This window comes from Pezoporus wallicus, unplaced genomic scaffold, assembly GCF_028554395.1.
Source record: "Pezoporus wallicus isolate ANWC-B61680 ecotype Strahan unplaced genomic scaffold, APGP_CSIRO_Pwel_v1 contig_8856, whole genome shotgun sequence".
In the NCBI taxonomy this organism is placed as follows: Eukaryota; Metazoa; Chordata; class Aves; order Psittaciformes; family Psittacidae; genus Pezoporus; species Pezoporus wallicus.
This window is the reverse complement of record NW_026635662.1, coordinates 157,293-180,352: the sequence shown is the minus strand read 5'-3', so window position 1 is coordinate 180,352 and position 23,060 is coordinate 157,293. Positions and strand designations below refer to the sequence as shown.

The window sequence follows — 23,060 nt, the reverse complement described above, 5'->3', positions numbered from 1 at the left end:
CCCGGTAACCGCGCGCGTTGCTCGTTGGGAGGCCGCCATCTAGCGGCCGTGTCGAGGTTTGTGCGCAGAGGCGCTGGGGACGCGGGTTCGAGTCCTGCCTCCCCGCCAGGCCCCGGGGCGGTGGGCCCTGTCGGCCCCCGGATTGAGCATCGTCCCGGGGCATGTTTCCCATGCCTCCACGTCGGCCGGTCAGAATCGGGGCACAGCCTGTCCCATCTCCCCACCAGTAAAGCACTGACCCCGGCACCCCCAGTGCAAACTTCACCCTTTGGCAGAGTTTTCCCCGGATCCGTGGAGCAAAATTCCACCCTATAGCTCTCAGAGCCTTTTTAAATAAAAGATATACAAGCGTTTGGAAGGCTTGCACTAATATTTAATGTAAGCATTAATGCTTTCACTAGTCCCACTGACATTGTATGTGTTGGAGCAGAACTGTACGCCGAAATTCCATCTTTTTTTCATGCACAGATACATAGCGTACAGTTTATGAGGATGAAGTAGGTGGTTTCTCTGTTACTATGCAGAGATTTGCAGAAGGACTTTGAAATTATTCAGAATTAAGATGCTACAGTGACAGCGAAAGCTATTTTTAAGAGATATTTGGAAGTATTTGCATCTTGCTAATCTTCTCATTACATACTATTTTTCTATGTAGAATGTGAAATTTTAAGTTACTACATACAGAATTTTTTGACTGCAAAGTTAAAGTGAAAATACAAACCAGTGTAAAATGCCTAAAGTAAAGGTAGACGTGAATGTCCCAGCTAACATGACATTCACATTAAAATATGATACATTCATGCAACAGCAGCACATTGCATCACAACTATGCAACATGATGATGTTTCAAAGGCCCTGCAACTTATTTCAGGACTCATGAACGAGACGAGTGGCAACCTTCTGCAGTAGAGTAGGAGGAAAGAAGGGCATTCTATAAATAAATTTATATGAGAAGTTATAGAAAAAAAAGCAAGGCTAGATATTTTCACCAAGAGGAACTTTGAAGATTTACTCACACTAAGACTATTTTTGTGTGGCAGTGTAGGCAAGGAAGATTCTTCTTTTTATCCAAATAGAACCAGAGTATTTTTAACACAGGAGACTCATCCCCTCAGTGCTCATCGAAACACGGCAGCTGGGGCTGGAGCCGGGATGCGGGGGGGAGGGCGTGTGGAACCCAACCCCTTTCCAAGTGGAACAGATGGTTTTCTCTGTGGCGACTGCAGACGAGGACTGCGGTGCGAGGAGAATTCGCCCCATGCTGCCAGGGGTGTCGAGGGGCACACCAAGGCCCTCCCAAGTTTCAGCACACTGCTTTGGTCACTAGAGCGGTTACCTCGCTGCGCAGGGAGACGACATTAAGTCACACCACCTCCTGAAGGAGAAATCCAGTGCTTCAAAGGAAATAAAAGAAAGCAGCGCTTGGCATTAGTGCACAAGAGCTGGTATGGTTTTCCCTCTAGAGGAAAAATTATCCTTTGGTAAAACTGAGATTTGGGAGAGGGAGCAGAAATCCCATGCAACAAAACAGGGTGGGCTTGATGCACAGCAAATGTACCCTTGCATTTCCCCATTGATTTCAGGATGACACCAAATCTTCACTCACTGAGAATCCATTTCTTTGGCCTGAAACCGCACAGCTCGACTTCTGGAAGAAAGGATTAATCTAGTGTCTAACGCTGGGCTTGGCATCGATTCACTTCACAGCTTGGAGGAACCCGGCTTCTGTGTCTCAGTTTACTTATCTGTAAAATACAGTTTGAGATCTGCTTCATTAGTACTTACATATTAGTCATCATAAACACTTATATAGGATCCCAGCACAGACAAGTGCAGAACATGATTTTTCCTGTAAACATAAACATGGGATAAAGAATAAAATATTGACAAAAGAGGAAAGAAAACCAACACATGAACTAGAGATTTTTAAGAGTCATTCCCTTTCATTTCATATACAATAGTATCTTGTATTGGACCCGATACATAACTTGTTGCCCTTTGCAAACTCTACATGCTACTTGGGAAATAAAGCCTCCTTAAAAAGTGGGGAGGAGGCAGATAAAAAAAGGTGGAAAAAAATGCTCTTGAAAATATGCTTTCTATTTTTTAGATAGGTTCTTATGTAGTTCTCATCTCTGCAAGTTCCAGAAGTGCATTAAGCTGCATAATTAGCATCTGTCACATGTAGCCTTTTCCTTCTCTCTTCCTTTCCCTAGAGGGAACCTCATGAAGAAATTTTAATATGAATTTCAGTATATACACTGCACAATGCATTCATATTAGGAAAGACACAGTCAGTGAGTTTGTGCTCAATCTCACTGTCATCCTTCTCTAATATAAACTTCACCAGTTTAAAAAAAGTGCTATTGATCCCATTTAAAAATTAACTGCTCTCTTGGAAGTACAGCAGTAGTGGGGGCAGGGGTGAGATGATCCCCGTTGCATCAAATTAAACAGACTCCTTAGGAACTGGGCCATTAATGTTCTATCGTACTCTCTCTCATAGTTGCATTGAAACATCTAGCCAAAAGTAGTAAGGGATGTATGGATGATTTTCCCCTTTAGTCAAAAGTATTTATCTGGAAAGGAACAATTCTGTTTTGAAAAATATCAAAACAAGAGGTAGGACTTGATAACGCTTGTTCTTTCATGCTAAAAGATACTCCACTATTGCATCTCCCAGTAAACCTCTGTGGACAAACTTAAAAGAAGATGCTACCTTTTAGAAGTAAAGACTAAAATGAAAGAAACGCAGCTGAAGAGCAATAGCAACATGAAAAACAGTGACATTATTTAGCTTTTGATTGCCATTCAGACTCTCCTCATTTTCCAAAGTCTTTATTTTCTACTTAATTAGTTCAAAGAAAATTGAGATTACAGGACTGAACATATTGCCAACAACCTGAGGTAGGAAGTGCGGACTGAATGCTTAAACTCCAGCTACAGAGGTGGTAATTATTGTAATTGGTCCATGTGAAGCAAATATATCAAGTAGTAGAGAGTTCAAACCTATGCCAGTCAGTCTCCAGTTGGCACCGACAGTTCTGTCAGGAGGATACAGAGGTCTCAGCAGGACTTACTATTGGCAACTGTTCAACAGTTCTCTTCTCCAAATGGTTTCAAGGGGATTTGGGTGGGAAGAAAGATAATTTTTAACAAATTACACTACCTAAAAATGGCTAGATGCCCAGAGCCACCTAGTCAGCATTGCTCACTGCTACCAGTTTCAAAAAGAAGATTTAGAATGCCATAGCTATAAAGAAATGTCTGACTTTAACAATACAATCAGATCACTGCAAAGTTAACCACACGTGTACTGTGCTCCATACTGCAAGTATGTATGGAAATATGTCCAGAATAGACGGTACAGCAATATATTTACGCAGTGTGTGTTTCTCAGAAAACAATGAGTTCAAGTCACTGGAATCCAAGCATTCCTATGAGGACATTCCATATAGTTTCAAGAAATTAGGAGACCACTTACTTTGTAATTAAAAATGACAACAGCAAAGCCCCCATGGGAGATGAGACTGGGGGACCACTTATTTCCCATTAGTATTTATCTTACAGCATTTGTAAGGTGTCTATAATTGTGGTGTAGTTTGGATTTGCACTGGGAGCTTCCACAGGAGACTCTGCTCTGTGCCATACCGATCTTCAGCTGCTTTGTTTAGATTTTGCAAGAATGCTTTTTTCAGATGGTGAATATGTCATTTTTAGCAGAGGTCTCCAAGAGAAGATGTGAGTTTAATGCACGGCAATAAAAAGAGGAATATAAGAATTCTTGCTCTCTTTAGTGTCAGCTTTGATTAAGACGTATGAATGCACATGAATAGTCTTGTCAGAATCTTGGGGGCCACTGACATTCAAGATCTAACATATTAATACTTCTGGCCAGAACATTAGCTGCTATGCAGTATGGAGAAGAGAGAGAGAAAAGATAAGACCACTCCCTGATCAGACAGAAATTGTTATGTATTTCCCTGGTTGGAAATCTCTGCACAGAACTTTGCTGCTGGGAAAACAGAATGCTTATTTTCTCCAATCTGAGATTAATGACCATACATACTCTTTAAATCTGCAGCAGGAAAAAACAAAACAAATCATTGTTTAATACCTTTTACTCATGGACGGGATTCTCGTTAACCCATGTAAATAGAGACTGTAAAACCAAGTATTACATCGTCATAAAGGACGTATGCTTAGCATGACACAGGTTCTAGAATTTCTAGCTGCTGTCTCTATGTTTACCACTGAAAGTTTCTTTGAGTTACTAGTTTCAGATAAAAATAAGCTAGTTAAGAAATTCAGTTAAAATAAGGTAATTTAATTCAGATGTCAGTATCTATTAAATCTGGATACCCCTACAGTGGAAAGGTTCGTTCACCAAAAGCAAAAATCTTACAATGTGCTTCTGGCTGAGTTAAGAGAAAATATATTTCAGATTTTGTGTTGTTAACAATTTGTTGCCAAATAAATTGAAATTATTGAAAGGCATTGTAATTAGTTTAATCAGTATGTTTGTCTTCCAAAATCTGAGATTAATGCCTTTCTATTATAGTGTAACAAAACAGAATATTCTGCACTTTGCAATTGAAACTACCTTTAGTCCACATTGAAGAGCTACAGCATGTCAGACAAAGAAACTGATTTGTTTGGTGCAAAAAATGATAGCAGACCTTTACATGTTTGAAGTGCAACAGATGGTCTTCCAAGCAGAGCATAATGACTGGCAGACAGTACACTCCCTTAGAGTGGCTTGGAATGCCTTCAGCAATTACATAGAGAATGTTTGGGGGGGAAGCCCTGTCATGTCTCTGATTCTTCTCATGTAAATAGCTGTGGCTTCCTGTTTAGATGCTAAAAAATTGTATCTTTTAAAACCCAACAAGCTAGCAAGCGAACTGGAAAAGGAAGCACATTTAGCCCTCCCAAGACTATTCAAAATGAGGTTCCACACATTTTGTCGCCTCAGAAGAGAGATGTAAGTGGAAAAAAAACAAAACAAAACCAAAACCCAAACAAACAAATCCACAAAAAACCCACAAAAAACACAAAACCCCAAACAAACAAACAAACAAAAGAAAAGCATGAAGAGGAAATTATCTTGGGCCTGTTGCCCAAGGAAGTTGTGAATGCTCCACCCCTGGCAGTGCTCATGGCCAGGGTGGACAGTGTTGGATTATGTGATTTGGTGTGAGGTGTCCCTGCCCATGGCAGGCAGGGTTGGACTGGATGATCTTAAGGTCTTTTCCAACCCTAACTATTCTATGATTCTATATAACTGTAAAACTATTAATCCACAGTCAAGTATTCCATGGAGATGTAATTTAGGAAAAAAAAAGGAAGGTTTAAAACAAGGTTCTTCAAACTTCTAGAAGATGGGAGATCTGCAGCTACCACATGCAGAATATCTAGGAAAAAAACCCAAAGACTAAATTACTAACAACCTCCTTTGGGAAACTGGTGACTCTGGAAGAGTCCTCTTCAACATGAAACACTGTGGCTACAGTTATTCAGGGAGGGGAAAAGTGAGCTTTTCTGAGGCTGTGACAGTCCTTTCATTTTCATTGCTAAGTTATTCCACAAGCCAGCAATTAACAGTTACAATAAACAGAAAGAGTAATAAAATGCTGATCTTTAATACTGTATATGCGGGCTAGAAAAATTAAACTTCTCTCTCTCCCTCCCTTCCCCCTAATCCTGGAATTAGTCTTTCCTGTTATAAAATCTTCCCCACCAAATTCACCCTGAGTAAAATTTTATGTGCAACATAAACACAAGTAAAACCATGTCCTTTAACACTGTAACTTAAATGTTGCTGGAATCATAACTGCATTACACCCTCTCCAATTAGCAGCAGCATTCTTTATGTTTGCTTATGAAGCGTAAACTGTTCGCTTGTCACTACAAAGACCTTCTGTAGAGGACTTAAAATAACAGCCACAGCAATTAAAATGACAACAACAGAGGTGGATTGGTCACATTATGACAGAAAATATCCAGCTGTTTCTTTCCAGCAAAAGGATACACCAACTACACACAACAACCAAAAGGATATGAAATCCTATGACCAATTGTCAGTCTACCTAATGCTGGTGGATATTCTGGCAAAAGTATGGATTTCCAAGGCAGGAATAGACTAATATAGAACTAAATCTAACCTCACAGGCTGATTTTCCACACACCCCCACCTCATCAGGATTATCACTCATCCTTTTTGCCCATACAAATTTCCCTTTTTGCTAGAACTATATATACTCTATTCTGTGAGAAATTCTCTAAAAATAAGACAAATCTGGGGCTTTGTCATCCAAAATAAGCAAGGCAAAAAGTAAACTGATAGGGTTAGTGCAAGTACATTAGATTTTAAACTTATTTACTACAGTTGTGTTAAAAACATTTGAAGAGTTAATTAAGACCAGAAGTCTCATTACACCCAGGGTATTACTTATAAAATGCTAACCTCTGTTACAGTCACATCTGTCTCTGCTACTGGTTCCTGCCTGTTCTGCTTCACAACAGCAATAACATGGGGGTTAAAAAAATATTTTAAACATACATTTAAATTATTAAAAAGTCTAAAAGGGAAATGTGTCAGTGTTTCCTAGTTCAGATTATAGAGACTAAACATCTGAAGTGATAAGGTAGGTTTGATTTCTAATAGGGGAAGACAGACCACGAGAAAATAACTGACACATACAGAACAGCCATTCAGGGTTGGTAAAAAAACAAACACTGGAGAACCCACCTACAGGTATGTCCTTGGAGAAAAAATTATGAGAAAACTATCAGGAAGGTTTTCATTGCTGTTTCTTTTCTGGAAGTTTTTGCCTCTCGTAACAGCGCAGACATGGTGAGGGATATGTATCAGAATTCATCCATGCATTGTATTTTGCACATCAAATTAAGTTGATTATCCATGACTTTTTAGGCAAACACAGGAATGCATAAAACATGTCAGCTGTTCTATATAGAATATATGAGCATTTCATTCCTTACTTCACGTTTAGAAAGAGCAGCAGACAACGAGCTCAACCGTTACATTGAGGATAAATTTCATTTGCAAGTTCAGAAGTATCCCTGGCTCCTTACCTGTTCTGTGGACCAGAACTTACAGGTAGCTCATAACATTTGTCTCCTGAGTTGCGTTTGTTTCCAGAGTAATCATCATAAGTGAGCAAAATCCTTAATGTTATCTTCTTTATACCTTCAGCCATAATGTTTTCCATAAAATGAGAACTTAGAGACTCAAAACAATTACTGCAAAATACAGGGGGTGGGGGGATGAGAAAAAGAAAAAGAAACCCAATACGTTTCACCTGATACAATTGCTTGACAACATATATCTCTGCAAGTACTCTGTATTGAACTTATTCACATCAGGAAAAAGAAACCCAACATTATAATGGTGTCTCATTTTAAAATCTGCAAATTAAATATCAATGACAAACAATTTAGTGGGGCAGCATAGGGGGCCTTTCTGTTTGCAGAAGTCTTGTGGGACTCTGCAGTGAAATAGAAGAGTACAAACACAGAAGGCTTGAAAACCTTCACCAGAATGAATGCAAAACACAAGTAAAGCATTAAGTTGCACGTGCAGCGTAGGAGTGGAGTTCTAGCTGCAAGTTGAATCAAAACCCTTTGTATGAAGTGAATGATCCCTACTTAATATAAAATTACAAAATACCTACAGAATTCTATGATCTGACCAGTATAAAATGGTTCTATTTGTCCACATATCAAGAGTTTTAACACAGTCAAAAAAGGTCTTCTTTAAATAAAGAACTTTCTGGAAGGTTAACTGATTTTTGTTGAGTTCTGGATATAGTCTGAGGATTAGCACATTTCACAAAGGTATAACTTTTCAATAAGGCTGCAGTGCTTGTAGAACTTGTAGATAGAAAACTAGGGACAAGGCAAAACACCTCTTGTGCCAGAAAGACCTAAAAGATTCAGTGAAGAAACTGATGGAAAGTGCCCTTCCTCTAAATGCAAACACCTGCATAGCCACAGTAATTGCAGCAAAACAACCAAAAGGCCATACAAATGACAAGATGACATGGCAGACATATCATCTGCCATGCTGATATGGACAGTTTCCAGTATTGTTCAGTGCCATCCACAGTGATCTTGGCTTTCTGATCTAGCTCCCAAAAGAAGGAAAATATTAATTTTCAAATATATAAACAGCATGCATCTCAGTACAACCTGAGGTTGTCTCTTATCAACTATGTAATCTTCTATCTATATATATATATATAAAATCAACTATATAATATGTTCCACCAACACATGGATGCTGAAAACACAAGCCTCTGGATTACAGCATCTGGAAGTATAACAGAGAATGAAACTCCACTTCTGTCAGGTAGAGCAGGAGCCCATGGCAACAAGAATCATATGCTCAGATTATTGCTCAACACATGTACTTGAACTACAGAGATTAACTACTTAAAAATACATGGAAGTTATGTGCAAACCATTTTGTCACTTGTGCCTCTTTCATTGTTGGGCAAGTGCATGCTAGCCAGGATTCTGAATACCTTGTTCTGTAAAGTCAGGAAAAAAAACGAGCTAAAGAAATCTTATCAATACACAATCACCCAGTGTATTAGGAGAAGATGGAAGACAACCTTGATAAAGCACAAGCACCCATAGGGCCAATACATATACAAATTAGAACATAGTAAGTACACTCACCACTGAAAAAATTGCAAGTAAATCTCTCTCCTGAGGAAGGCTTTAAGACTATTTTCCTTTTATTCAATTCTACGTCACCAGTGAAGGCCTATAAATTAATATTCTCTTGCAAATAAAGTGGTCATCTTCACTTTTGGCAACTACAGTAAGAACTGCCTTACAGAAAAGATCCTGCAAGTAGTTTTTATTCCTGAGTAAAGTCAAAGAGCGAGGAGAAAACATGATATAGAATTACTTGCACAATCATGCTTCATAACTGTTCCTAGCCTAGCGATATTGGTCCTTCCCCTTCCCAAGTACAAAAACGCACAAACTTTTCTCTCTTTTTCTAAGAGGAAAAAAATAAGCCTGCTTATCCTTGGATAAGTATGGAGTTTGGAGGAGCTCAGAACAATGGAGTACTGTGTGCCCCAATCATCACATAGACACTGAAAAAAAAAAGTATGGAAAAGAATGCACAAAGCATGTAATTACTGTTTCACAAGATAATTTCATTATTAATACATCCCCAAAGATAGCATGCACAGTGTTGCAATTTAATTAGATGATAACTGGAGGGGGTTTGAATTTATAAGGTAATAAATATATTTTGGACTAATAAACTCCAAGGCTGAAGTGTTTATTAATCTAGAATATAAAGATTATATAGTTGATAGGAGACAACCTCAGGTTGTGCTGAGATGCCTACTGTTCATATATTTGAAAATGAATATTTTCCTTCTTTTGGGAGCTAGATCAGAAAACCAAGAACACTGTGGATGGCACTGAACAATACTAGAAACTGTCCAGCTATTATGTGTTCTCAAAGGCAAAGACTATTTAAGTCTCAGAAGATGTTGTGGTTTTGAACTTTCACCTCCTAAAGTATTAAGTACTGGAAGTATATCCTCTATACCATGCCTTCCGACAGCTGTCAATGCCTTATTTCAGTGTAAGAAAGGAGATTCCTTTGAACAATAACCAGACCCTTTACAAGACTAACAGACTCCTCCCCTTCTCCTCCCAAATATTCAAATCTGTTTCTATTTTCCTGCTTTTGGACTCACCTGCAAGACTGCACCATGTAGTGAGCAAGCACATCAATTTTAGCGTCTCATTAGATTTTCTTTTTTCCTTAACATTGTCCTATAAACTTTTTGCCTAGCACAGCACATTAAATATTTGGAAACTAAATGTTCACCACTGTGAGGATTTATACCCCAAACAGCTGTGCCAAGAAGTCAGAGGAATCAAACAGCATAATCTATTAACTTGTCCTTGGGCAGTTACAAGAGCTTTATAAATTGCCATAGAGTTCAGTCCATTTAAACTACATACCCCTTCTATTTTGAAAGTGTCACAGGTGACAGAGAAAACCAAATTGAGTCCAGGATAAAGACTGCACAGCAGAAGTCAAAGACCAGGTTGTTTAAGCCAAAACTAAATTAAGGTTTGAGTGAACTACAGAGAAAGAAAAAGGAAGAAACACCAGGAGGAATAACATCTGACACCCTCTCCATGCAGATGAAACAAGACTAATAAATGCAAAGGCAACCCTACCCACACACAACTAAGTAACAGCTGCTGTGGCATCAATGGGCAAAACCAGGGAAATCCTGGATGTGCCAAAAGAACCATGGTACGTGGGGCAGAAGCACAGAGAGAAGGAAAGAGGCAAGACCAGCCAATCTATGTTGGGTGACAGCAGTAAGAAAGTTGTGTTACTGAGGGATGGAAAGATTTAAAGATATTTAAGAAAATGTTTATTACTTAACTTAGGTGATCCAAATATAAATGACCATGTGTTCAGACAGCTTCCAGTCCGGCTCCACAAGTTCAGAAAAAGCCTTAACACTAAAGTCTTGAGAAGACTCTACAGATAATTAATGGAAAATGATGATGACAGCCATTTCCAAAGCTCCTGTTTTTTAATTCCCAGGCGTATATACTCTCTCCAAATGAAACAAGCAACAGAGCTAACTTTCCAATATTAAATCTCTAGGCAGTATATTATTCATACAGCTTATGTAGATGTCTTTACCCTCTGGAAAAACAAAGTTTAAGAAAAATGGTTCTATCTTTGGGGAACAGTTTAAGTCTCAGGATAACTACATTAGGAAATTTAACTCTATTACTTTGTATCTTACATTTTATTACTAGATTGGTAATAGGAAATCACCAAATAAAATTGGTATTTTACTTGGTAATTTTTTTTCCGTGGGTCTCATCTAATATGAAAGATGGTGATCATCAAATTTATTCAAGTTTTCCTGTCAACAACATCATTAACCAAATCCCTCAATTTCAAAGTAAATAAAAGCATCTGGGCTTCTCGCACAGCAAGACTGACTTGCATATTTAAGCCTCATATATAGATGAATTTGCACTGGACCAAATTTGCATATTAATGAAGGACTAATTGCTCTTTGCAGTCAATTTTATGCAGATGAATTTACTCCTCTCAGTACAATTTTCATAATGTTCAGAAAGAACCAAAAAATGTAAAACTTTTTAGAAGTACACAAATGTTAGACAATCAAGGAAGAAATATCATAATGACATCAAACAGCTTTACATTAAATTGTATATAACTCATCTTTTATATTGTTGCTTTATTTTAACAGCCTCTCACAAAGAATGGAACAATTCATGGAATAACTTCAGCCTATTCCCCCCTCCTTGGTCTCAAATTTTAACAGCTTGTAACAACCCATTATATTATCTTGTTCCCAGCTGGAAGGATGGAGCCTGAATTTTTAGGAGAAGTTAGATTTGCTAAACAGGACTTTATTTTCTCTGTCATCCTCATGCCACAGGTCAGTTAGGAAATACTCCAACCCCCACAATTTTAAGGTACTTTCTACACAGTTTTGCAGTATCAAGAAAAAGTTCAAGGCCCAAGTCCCTCTTTAGTCCTTCCTCCCGAGCTAAAGTACCAAATACCTAGAGAAAGACAGGAAAGTACATGGGAAAGAGAGACATCAACAAATGCTGAGGAAAAATGGGAACATGAGGGAGGAAAGGGGAAAATATAAATACTGGAGTAGAAGAGGAAAGGAAGTAGAAATGGAAGGAGAGCAAAATGATGATTCAATGTGTATATGCAGGTCCAGATAAAAAGAACAAAACTGAGGCATTTGGGAGAAAGTTCAAGGCAAAGGAAACAAATACAAGAGAAAAATGCAGCCAAAAATATACCCACAGAAAAAGAAAATAAAGAGAAAGATAAGGAAGCAAGAAATGAAATGAGAAGATAAAGAAACAGATAAAAAAGAAGATATTAAAAATACAGGTTTCCTTAATTCTGTTGGAGTGTAAGTGCAGAGTTAATAGAAATGCATTAGGAATCCAAATTTGCATGCATAGCCTTCCCCTTGCCTACGAGAAAAGCCTTACTTCACCCATGAAGACTGCTAAACATAATATTTATATGTATCATAAAATCACTTACAGAAGATTATTTTAATCAGAAAATGAATAGCATAAAAGTTATAACTTTAAATGGCTTCAAGGCCTTTTGTAGAAGGAACACAGATATGGTTCACAATCACTACATCTGCTGTATCTTTGATTGCATTTGTTGCCCTTCTCTACAGCTTTTGTTGTTTTAACATCCTTTTTAAGGCACACAGGACTCAAGATGCAGATATATGATGGTTTTATAGCAGTATCAGAAAGTTCCTCATGTTTTTTTCTCTATTTCTTTTCTAGTAATTCCTTGTATGCTACTTGCTCTCTGGACGATGGAACACTGAGCTCACAGATCACCCATAATCACACCATTTTGTTCCTGAAAAGCAGCAGTTTATAACCATAATGACATTTCATGATCAAAATAAACCAGACTTCAGTATGAACACTTCTGAGTGAGCTATAGAGTCCTTCCCAAAGAAGGATCAGAAGAACTCCTAAGTCTCAAATGCAGAGTGGAGGGAAGACAGAAAAACTGCCAGAAGGTCACTCTGCAGTCTCTCCTTTTGGTCTTTCCAACCTTGATGACAGAAGCCACAACATACGGAGCATTTGAATAGATGCACTCCTCCAAGAGCAATAAAAGCAATGGTTGTACCAAGGCAAGATCGATGAGAAAATGAACATGAGCCAGTAGTGTGCACTTGCAGCCCAGAAAGCCAACCATATCCTGGGCTGCATCAAAAGGAGCGTGACCAGCAGGTTGAAGGAGGTGATCCTGCCCCTCTACTCTGCTCTTGTGAGACCTCACTTGGAGCATTGTGTGCAGTTCTGGTGTCCTTAACATAAAAAGGACATGGAACTGTTGGAACAAGTCTAGAGAAGGCCACGAGGATGATCAGGGGACTGGAGCACCTCCCGTATGAAGACAGGCTGAGGAAGTTGGGGCTGTTCAGCCTGGAGAAGGCTGCGTGGAAACCTCATAGCAGCCTTCCAGTATCTGAAGGGGGCCTATAGGGATGCCGGGGATGGGACTATTTCATTAGGGTCTGTAGTGTCAGGACAAGGGGTAACAGGTTAAAACTTAAACAGGGGAAGTTTAGATTGGATATAAGGAAGAAGTTCTTTACTGTAAGGGTGGTGAGGCACTGGAATAGATTGCCCAGGGAAGCTGTGAACGCTCCATCCCTGGTGGTGTTCAAGGCCAGGTTGGACGAAGCCTTGGGTGAGATGGTTTAGTGTGTGTCCCTGCCCATGGCAGAGGGGTTGGAACTAGATGATCTTAAGGTCTTTTCCAACCCCAACTATTCTACGATTCTATGATTCTAAGATCTAGCCATTGCAGGAAAGCAAACAAACAAGCAAATAAAAGGCATTAGGGCAAGAAAAGCTGGCAGAAAATATCAGACTGAGGGAAGGACAGGGAAAATGACCAAGAAGCTTTCACTAGCATGCAAAAAAATGAACAGCCCACAGAAGAAAGACAAACAGTTATAAAATAATAACAATAATAATTGGAAAAGAATGAAAATTACCAGGAAAATACTGCAGTGCTATTGCTGAAGAATGCTCACAGAGGAACAAGACGGTTCAGCTGATGAGCCTGGAGGACTCGCCTTTAAAAGTTATTTGAAAACAAACTACAGTTCTTTGTGTACTTTGCAAATACAGCTTTTATTCTGCATTATGAATTCAAAATGTCTTCCTATTTTGCTCATAGAGAGGAATGAAGGGAAATGCATCCTCCTCTATAACTTACCTATACAGCATTTGAAAAACTGCTCTGGGCACACCCCCTTTTTTTCCAAAAGGTGCAAGTGATGAATGCTGTGTGAATGTAAACAGAGATCATGATTCAAACAAGAACAAGATGCTCCACCCAAAACAATTAGCTTTTCCAGTGGATGAGATGCCTATTCCTAATCATCAAGAAAGGTTAAGCTGACCCCATTTAATTAGCTATTTAATACAATCCTAAAGATTGTACTGCATATATTATTGGTGAGGAAATGCCTACAGAAGCAACACTGCATCCGAACAAAATACCTCTATCAAGCACAAAGTCTGGGCTGTTATTACATGATTATACTGATATAAGTACTTTCCAAGTTTTTATATCCACTGTACATACTTTTGCAATTGTCTATGTGGAACTTCACCTGACTAACAATAATAAACATACATTAAACAATCAAAAAAGCAAAAATTCAAAGACAAAATAAACGCAATGATATTTCTGAACACTTCAGATCTGTAGACAAAGTCAGCTGGTTTGTACAGACTATTTGAGGATTACAGCCTTAAAGTGAAATAAGCTCCTGTTTCCTCACAATTAAAAGAACTAAACATTTTTTATCACTTTTTGGGAATCATGGCTGCTCACTTAACCCCTGCAAAGCAAAGTTCTGACTCTGAATTCAGAGAGAGCTCTTGCTGCTGGAGTGTATTTTAAAGAGCTACTTCTCTGCAGAACAGGTGTTTTCAAGTTTTGTGGCTACCATAAATATTAAGAATTGAGCAATACATTTTAGAAGGCAGTTTTCATTGACCTGCTAGCATTTGATTTCTGATTGAGGACTGTGTCTTTTGAAAGAATTTATTATTTTCTTATATATGTATATATATGAGATATCAGACAGACATTTTCAGCACAGAGTTAATATTTTTCAGTGAAAAAAAAAATACTAGTCTTACTCTGGAATATTTCCCTAATAATGAAATGAAAGCTTTCTATTACAATAACAAAACAACTTGCAAGTACTTAAATACTAGATATTGGGAATAGTGCAAAATATATTACATTTCAAAGAACGTTAGGGAATTTTATTTGCCTTGTATCACTGGATGATATGTGTGGCACTTGCTGGTTGAGACAGGCTGTATCTCAAAGTGTTACCAAATAAAGAATTTTAAAGTGGAGGACTGGGCATCAGACCTTCTATTTTCTTTCAGTAAAGTTTAAACATCCCTTAAAATAAACAGTTCAGTGCAAACCAACATATCTGATATTGATTTATTCTATTCATAAAAAGTAACAACATAATGGTAAATTTAATCTGTTCAATGAGAAGTTTATGAGCTTAAATATATCAAAAGGGCAATGAAAGCTAATATATAGTGCTTAAATAACAATCTGTGAGAAAAAGACACACAGCCTTTACTTCTACTATACTGAAATCATATGCTGATGAAAAGCAGGCTTTTGAATTATTTTAAAGGAAGCTGCAGCCATTTGCTCTTTTTAACAGCTTGGAAGTTCACAAGGAAAGATTAATTTGCAATTTAACTGAAGTGTATCTCAAAGTTTTTGATTAAAGTCTGCATTTCTGAGCCTCCTGGCAGTGCCAATATTGCTGAAACAGGACATCAGCTGCAACGCCAGCAATTCTGGAATGCAATACCATAAACTGCAAATCGGTTTTGTCCTACTTTAATATCATTTTAACAACAAAAGAAGAACTTTGATGTTTAATATTTAAATAGTATAATTATTCCTTTAAAAACTAAGCCCAGGACCCTTCATGGGTACAGAGTGCAAAACAACAACAAAGAGAATGTGCTTTGGCTACACTAGGAGGCTTTAATTTGTAGGACCCAGCTGAAAGGTACAGCACAATTTCTGTGTGCTGCAGGAGATTCCACAGAAACTCTTTAGAAAGGGAAATGCTCTCCCACAATGAAGATGATGCCAGTGGATTCATGCACAAAATTGAACAACAAAGCATAAAAACTGTCAAAGCAGAGAACTGTGAACAACATCCACTACAGCTGCTTAGAAATTACCACCAGCTGGCTGTCCTGGTGCCTTGGTTTGGAAACCCAGACACTAGGGTTATTTTCTTCATCGTTTTTGAAGTCAAGATTTGAGCAAGCAAAGCCTCCTTTTCCCTTCCCTCCTGCCTTTTGCCACTTCAGGATGGGTGAACACAATAAAAATAGATTTTTGGGAGGAATGTGTATAACTATGAGGTAAGTACTGTCACTGAATATTTAGTGAATTAATAATGTTCATATGCAATATTTTTTCTGCTTTGGAAGAACATTAGAGAGAAGGTAAGTTCTGCACCTGTGCTACAATTATAACTGCAACTGTCAGTTTTTGCCAACCACACAGGACTCTAGAAATACAAAAACATTTCCAATGCTTAAATACATACAAGGAACTACTGCAAATACAATAACAATTATCTGCTGTAACAGAGAAAACTATCGTATGTTCAAGGAAATGTGAGATAAAGATGTCATTCATTTTGACTTCAAATGCTGTTGGTCAGATCAAGCAATTACAGAATTACAGCCACTGGGGAAGGATAAGAGAGTGGCAGAGGAACATAGGCTGAACTACAACTTTGTGATGCAAGGAACATTCAAAGTAGCAAGAGCTTCTATGATGTAGAAGACAGGCATTATACCATGACTTCAAGTGGTAGGATCACAAAATCCACCTATGCCTAAAAATACTCTTAATCCAGTGCTGTACTGCATTATACAGTATTTGGCCACTATGTTTCATATACATCAAAATACAAGCTATGCACTGGAACTAAATCAAGGTTATTAATTAAGAAGTCATTTGTTTATAGCACTCTGCTTTAATTTGTTCCAGAACTTAAAAACAAAACAAAACCCAAACAACAACAAAAAAAACAAAACAAAAAACCCACCAAACAACCAAAACTGTAATTAATAGAAAAGGAAAATGAAAGAAGAGGCAGTTTCATGATTAAGGTGGATGGATGCTGTCTAGGGAACTGAATGCTACTGCTACATCTACCATGGAATTCCAGTGCAATGCAAGGAAGTTACAGAAAGTCATTCTCTTCAACATTCATTAAGAAATGCTCCTAAAAATGTAAAAAGTTATATATTGATAATTAGCATAGCAATTTTTCTTAGGATCAAAATTAGTATTAACATCTGAGAACTGGAAGCCAGCACTCACCTTCAATAAAAATTACAACCCCAATTATTACACTGAGTTTATTTTGAGAATAAGGAATCTTTATATCCAAATGCAAATCAAGACATCTCTTTCAGCAGTGTAGTAAGAAACTAGTCCCTTAATGAAAACAAGATGGATTGTCTTTTATTTATCATTGCATTCTTACTCCACAGTTTTCAAGGGCCATGTAATAGCATTGTGAACTGAAACAAAAATTGAACTGCAAGTTTTATTTGCTCAACTATTATTTACTGTTTGTATTATTTCAAAAGAAAAATAACTAAATTTCTTTGTGTCTTGTATGCCTGTGTGAACACTTAGATACTTTATACGTAATTAGTGTTCAGTGGCTTAAGTCCAGAAAGTGTATGCACACATGTCTAGACAGATAGGATCTACAGATTACTTGTATACAGAGAGGGAGTGCACATACAGAGGCATTTGCATGTAACAAAAGTAGAGTGCTATTTACTACCTAACACAGATGGACAAGTCCACTTTGGAGACCTCTGCAGACTTGTGAAATCAGGATGACGTGTTTGGAATTCTTCCTCTCCTCCACTGCTGAAGTAAATCAGGCAAATGCAAGTTGGCAGCTCCTTTAAAGATTCAAACAAACTCATTTTACATAATAACCTCCAGCTGCATTAAACACAAACACACAAAAAAACAAGCAGCACAAGTACCAAAGTCTAAATTTGTATCACTCACAAAATACAAAAATAATTTTGCAAATAAATCATAAGTAAACTAAAAGATTTTTTACACTAAGCTGGATTGTCCGTGAGACACATTAGTCTTTCAAGAGCGAAGTCTACACCCAGAGTGAAGTTCCAGCACCAAAGTGGTGTTCTTCCCAAGGCAAATGAGGAACGGCAAATAGTTCAAGACATCTATAACGTATTGGCTCCTATCAAAGTCAAGAAAAATACAGTCTCCTGAGGTGTTAGAACCTCTGCTCAGAAAAACTCTCTCTAATGCAAAATGTAACTCTCCTGCATTGAAAAAACCCTCTGCTTCCCTTGCTCCTAATGAACAGTTACCTCAACACTGAAGCACATGGCTTTTGCACTCCCTGTTTCTTAATTTATTTGTTGCTGGGCATAAGAACAGCTGAAATCATAACTCTGAAATACCAAATGAAACTAATCTATTTCCAATCTAAATTGTAATTAACTATTTTACTTTGGCATTGCATCTTAATCACTAGAGATTACTTGGAGGCATATGCAATAAAGGAGTTCTGCAGAACAACTGAATGCATGAGAATGAATATAAAAATTTTACCTTGAAACTTTCAGCTATTTTTCTCCAAACTGTTAAAAAAAAAATATGTATACGGTTGATCGAAATAACATTCAGACATAGGAACAGAAATATTAGGTGACAGAAGAGAACAGACCAGATCCCTATGAATCAACTCCATTTTACCAGGCCCATAAAATTAAATCTAGCTTCAGCTTGATGCAACTGTTATACCTCCAAAATGAATGTTAGATATGAAATAGCAAAAAGGCTGGTGAGACAGATTTATCTTCTAGGGGTTTTTGTTATTATTCCCCTTCTACATTTACAAAATATCCCTTAATGTCTTTCCTTTCAGAAGGAAATCTAAGTCTCTCAAATAATATTTACAATCTCAGCTGCAATCTCCTTCATGGTGATTCACTCTGGGTGTTTGCTGCTTTTTGTGAGGAATAGTTCTGCTCGAGTTCTTCACTTGGAACAAAACAACTTTGTTTTCCTGATATATTTCATATTCAAATTATTCCAAAGTGTAGCACAGAGAAATGGATTAGATAATGGTATAGGCAAATGTGTAATTCATACATGGCTGCCATGATGATCTCACCAGTAACTGATACAGCTTTGAACATTAAAATGACTTTAATGAGAGACAATACTGACCTAAATGTCACAGTCAGTACCACTATTTCCTTTAAACAAAACAAAAATTGATTTAACTTCCACTTTAGCAGTCTCCACTGACAAATAGTTTAGTTTAATATCTACTTCCAATTTCCATTAAAATACCTTTAGATTGAATTAGATATACGACAATTTCAAAAGCAATCTCCATCTTAGTTTCCTATAGCCCTATAATTTTTACACTCTCTTTGAATTAGATAGAAAGATAAGCTGGCATTCTTTTTAATTATAAGACAGATGCAATATACCATGGTTTTTCCTACTGCCTCTCTAATTAATAACACTGTTGCTGTGCAGCCTTTCATAAAGTTTCCAAATGAAAACAAATGTCTAGTGCACTGGGTCTGCTGTTTCAGGTTATTGCTAACACAGAACCGGATATAACCCTTTTCTCTCTACACCAATGGCTCCATTGCAGTAAGAAGTGCAACCCAATGCACACAGGTGCTCAGGCTGCAGCAGCACAGCCTACAACCCCTGCCCTGTTCCCGAGACACTGCTGTCCATGCCAGGGGGATTAAAGCCAGGTCATCTTCCCTGAGCACATTGTAACCACGTCTGGCTGCTGCAGCAAACCTGCTTTTAGCTAACAAACTACAAGGTAACTTTCATGATTAAGATGAGCTATCAATAATCATCTGTTTTTAAGTACAGCATCCCATAAATCCTCCTAATTAGTAAACTAGATGTCTTCTTTTTAGCAAACAATCCCCAGCCTACTTCCTTATTTATTTTCTTGAATTCAATTAGATTCGCCACCTGCCTGCCCAATCACCTAAATGACAGATTCTGGATGTAAGGTAGAAGCTGGGCCATAAACAATAATTTCATTATAGTTCAATTTAAAATATTTGCCTGCACCTATTTTGTCTGCTTTATGAAGAATGTTTATGCTGTTTCCTCCTCCAGGGCTCTGCACCCTGTCAGGAGACGCAGCAGCAGCAAGAGTTTTGCACTGCTCCCTATCCTCCACTGCTGACTCTGTAAGAAACCAAAGCTGAGATTTTTCTGGAGGGGAGGGACCTCCAGAGACTGAATAAAGAGGGGACAAGTGATTTCCAAATCTGGACAGAAAAACTGATAAAGGTGCAAAAAAATTAGTTGGTTGCTATAAATGACTCCTGGTAAAATAAAGGTTAGCAAGTATTTCTTTAGAAGATGAAAATAGAACTTCTTTTGACATGGAAAGAACTGGAGGAGGCTAAAGTCATGGTACTGAAGCCATTCATTGCGTTTAGGGATTAAAAGACACACAGGCAGATTGCTATCAAACTGGAAGCACACAGTCCTATCATACAGATGGAAAGACCTAAACTGGAATCCGGCTTGGTCCACTTCATTCTTGACTGGAAACTCAACATCATCCAAACTGTCAGGGCTCTACATTCAGGTCTTCAAAGACACCACATTTCCTTCCATCTTTTGAAGCATAACTTACAAACCTACCTTCAATTATGCACCGATTCATTCTGAAACCCATGGAAAAGCTGCCCTTCTGAAACTGAATGAACAGATCTCAGTGTTGTGATGAGAGAGCAATGCCCTGGATTCCTGAGCATTTTCCCACTTTCCACTATTACAGGATACACAAGTCCATGCTGCTGCCTTTATAATTGTGGAAAAAAATACCATTGTATTTTCTTATAGCTAGTTAAGAATACATATAAGCACTAGTTATTTTTTAACAACTCATTTTGTTTCATGATTCTGCATCTTTCTCTCCAGATTTATTTTCTATTGAGTTTCACAGTTTGAAAATTAATGTTAAGCCAATATTGGGTAAAATTATTATTTTACGATGCTTCCTTTGCAATAACTAGTAATCCAGGTGAGTGTGTAAAACTTCATTACATGTAAATGAAAACACTAACCAAATTGGAGGCACACAGTCAGTTAATGCCCTAATGGAGGAGCCTTGCAGAGAGAAACTGTACAGCATTTTTATGTAGCATGTGGGAAAACTGTGCAGCTTGGGAGTTTTGAACGTTAATACTGCAGCTGTACTAAATCTACTGTGTCAGACTCTGTCTGCAAGCAAACCAGATTTAAGGAAGTACAATTTTACTGCAGTGTTGGAGGGTGAAAAATGGTTAACTTGGTGAAGTTCAACAGAAGTAAGTTCAGCTTACTTAAAAAAAGAACAGACATAAAAGATGTGCACCTGTTAAATAGTCACAGATGAATAGTTCTGTATGTAGATTATTACATGGCCTGTATAAAGGTTCAAATTATGGATTAAAAGAGTAATGCATTTTACAATTATATTTTAACACTGTGGCAGTTATGCACCCTAGAGCATAATTACTCTATCAGGATCTAAACAAATGTTAAACAATTCTGTTGACCATATTATCATTGCTTCATGTCTTTCGCTGAATGTACTACAAAACGTTAGCTGGATATCTGAGTGGGCAGACCCCGGGCAGGATTTGAAGATATTATTTTGTTGTAGTGTTTCATATTTTCTTGTATGTTAAAAGAAAACAATGTTCTGCTGCACACAGAAATCCAAATGTTGTTCAGTTGCTGTTCTCACTGAGATTCATTTCAGAAATTTAAACAAACACACCAACCCCCTGCAACCCTTGAATTTGAACCGAACACAACACTGGCCCCACTGAAGATTGTGCAGAAGGCATTCTGCAGGCCCTTTCTGACAAGTGGCACAAAGAAATATCCTCTGATATTACAGAAGTTCTGTAAGGTAGGATGTACAACTTGGAAGTTTGGAAAAGTATGTATGCACACATCCACACACATGCAAAAGTTTTGGACATCTATTACATTACAGATGGAATCCTATCAGTGCTATGACATATTGAATGTATAGGTTAATCTACCTATATCTCTCCTTATGCTGTTCTCCAGCTCTCTCCACTGTCACCGAGCTGAAAACAATCTTTTGTTGGTCTGTATATACTCAACCACATGTTCCTTCTCCACAGCCCCTGCTCATAGAGTTGACATCCCCATTTGGTTTTCTCTAAGAAGCTACTGTCAAATTATAACTGTAACGATTTCAAACAAAGAAACAAACACGTGCACCCCTGAGCAGTGCAGTATGATGAACTCAGTATCAAAAGCAGAAGTTACAGAGTGGTAGACCAAACGTTTCAAATTTGAATGCCTGAAGTTACACAGTCAGATCCTTATTTACACATAGAAGGAAGCCTGGTTTTCAGCAGGCATGTTCAGGCCTCCCAGTTATAAGGACTTTCTTCATCACTTGAAAAAGGCTTTTTATTCATGTATTTATCTATGTATTTCTTGCCTAATTTCAGACTATCAAGTTGTGTAATTTTCACTTAGAAATGTTGGCACTTCAGCTGCTACATCAATAAAAAGGACTTTGTAACTTGCTGGATCTTGAATGGCCCTCAGCAAACATTTTGATTGTATTTTTGATCTATGAGCAGTCAGAGGCCTGTCTGAAACCAGTGGACAAGACAGTCACCTTCTACTGAAAATAGGGAAGACAATGCGAGACTTCAGCTCGTGCAGGCTCACATAATCATTATAATGTCTCTTGAAAGAAGCTACATGAGTGCAAGATTAATTCCAATATTCCTTCACCAATGTTTTACTCTGTAAGTAGTTCTTAGTTAAGTAGTAAGTACTCTTCTAAGTAGTCTTCCATTAATTCTTTCTATTCATGAAGAAAAGTACTGAGCTAGAAATCACCATTAAATTAAGATAATGATTATCATAAACACATGTTTTATTTGACAGTTCGAGGGAAATGGGTGTGCTGTGATTTAGTTCAGAGACTTCAGTTCAACTGAAGACTCAGACCGTAAGAGTAAATGAATTAAACAGTCTCACCCTCACCCCTAATTGTATAAATCATAAAATTGCCCCTCTAAGGGTCAAGTATTGGAGATCTTTGTAAGAAGACACAAATTTTGTTCTGTGCCATAGCTGCAAACACATTGAATTTTCTCTACCTCCTCAGAACTGGTTTTAAGTATGCCACTGCAAGAAACGTGCGTATTACAGCAAGATAATAAATGTGTCTTGCTTAACAAACAACTGTGTTATCTCCTTTGACCAGACACCAAGTAGATGGCACTATCTCTTAACCATATGCTGCAGACAA

The 23,060-nt window shown here is 37.8% G+C and overlaps 1 long non-coding RNA gene across 2 annotated transcripts; it reads right to left on the bottom strand.

Moving 5' to 3' along the window:
• Nucleotides 1–982: 982 nt before the first annotated feature.
• Nucleotides 983–17,928, bottom strand: LOC130592720 (uncharacterized). Of its 2 annotated transcripts, XR_008970639.1 has the most exons (4): nt 17,511–17,928; nt 8,704–10,555; nt 6,752–7,263; nt 983–1,745 (listed from the first exon to the last, which is right to left on the bottom strand). It is a non-coding gene; the product is annotated as an uncharacterized LOC130592720 (long non-coding RNA). The 2 variants fall into 2 exon arrangements; XR_008970638.1 differs by lacking the exon at nt 17,511–17,928 and having other exon boundaries at nt 8,704–12,757.
• Between the last annotated feature and the right edge of the window lie 5,132 nt (nt 17,929–23,060).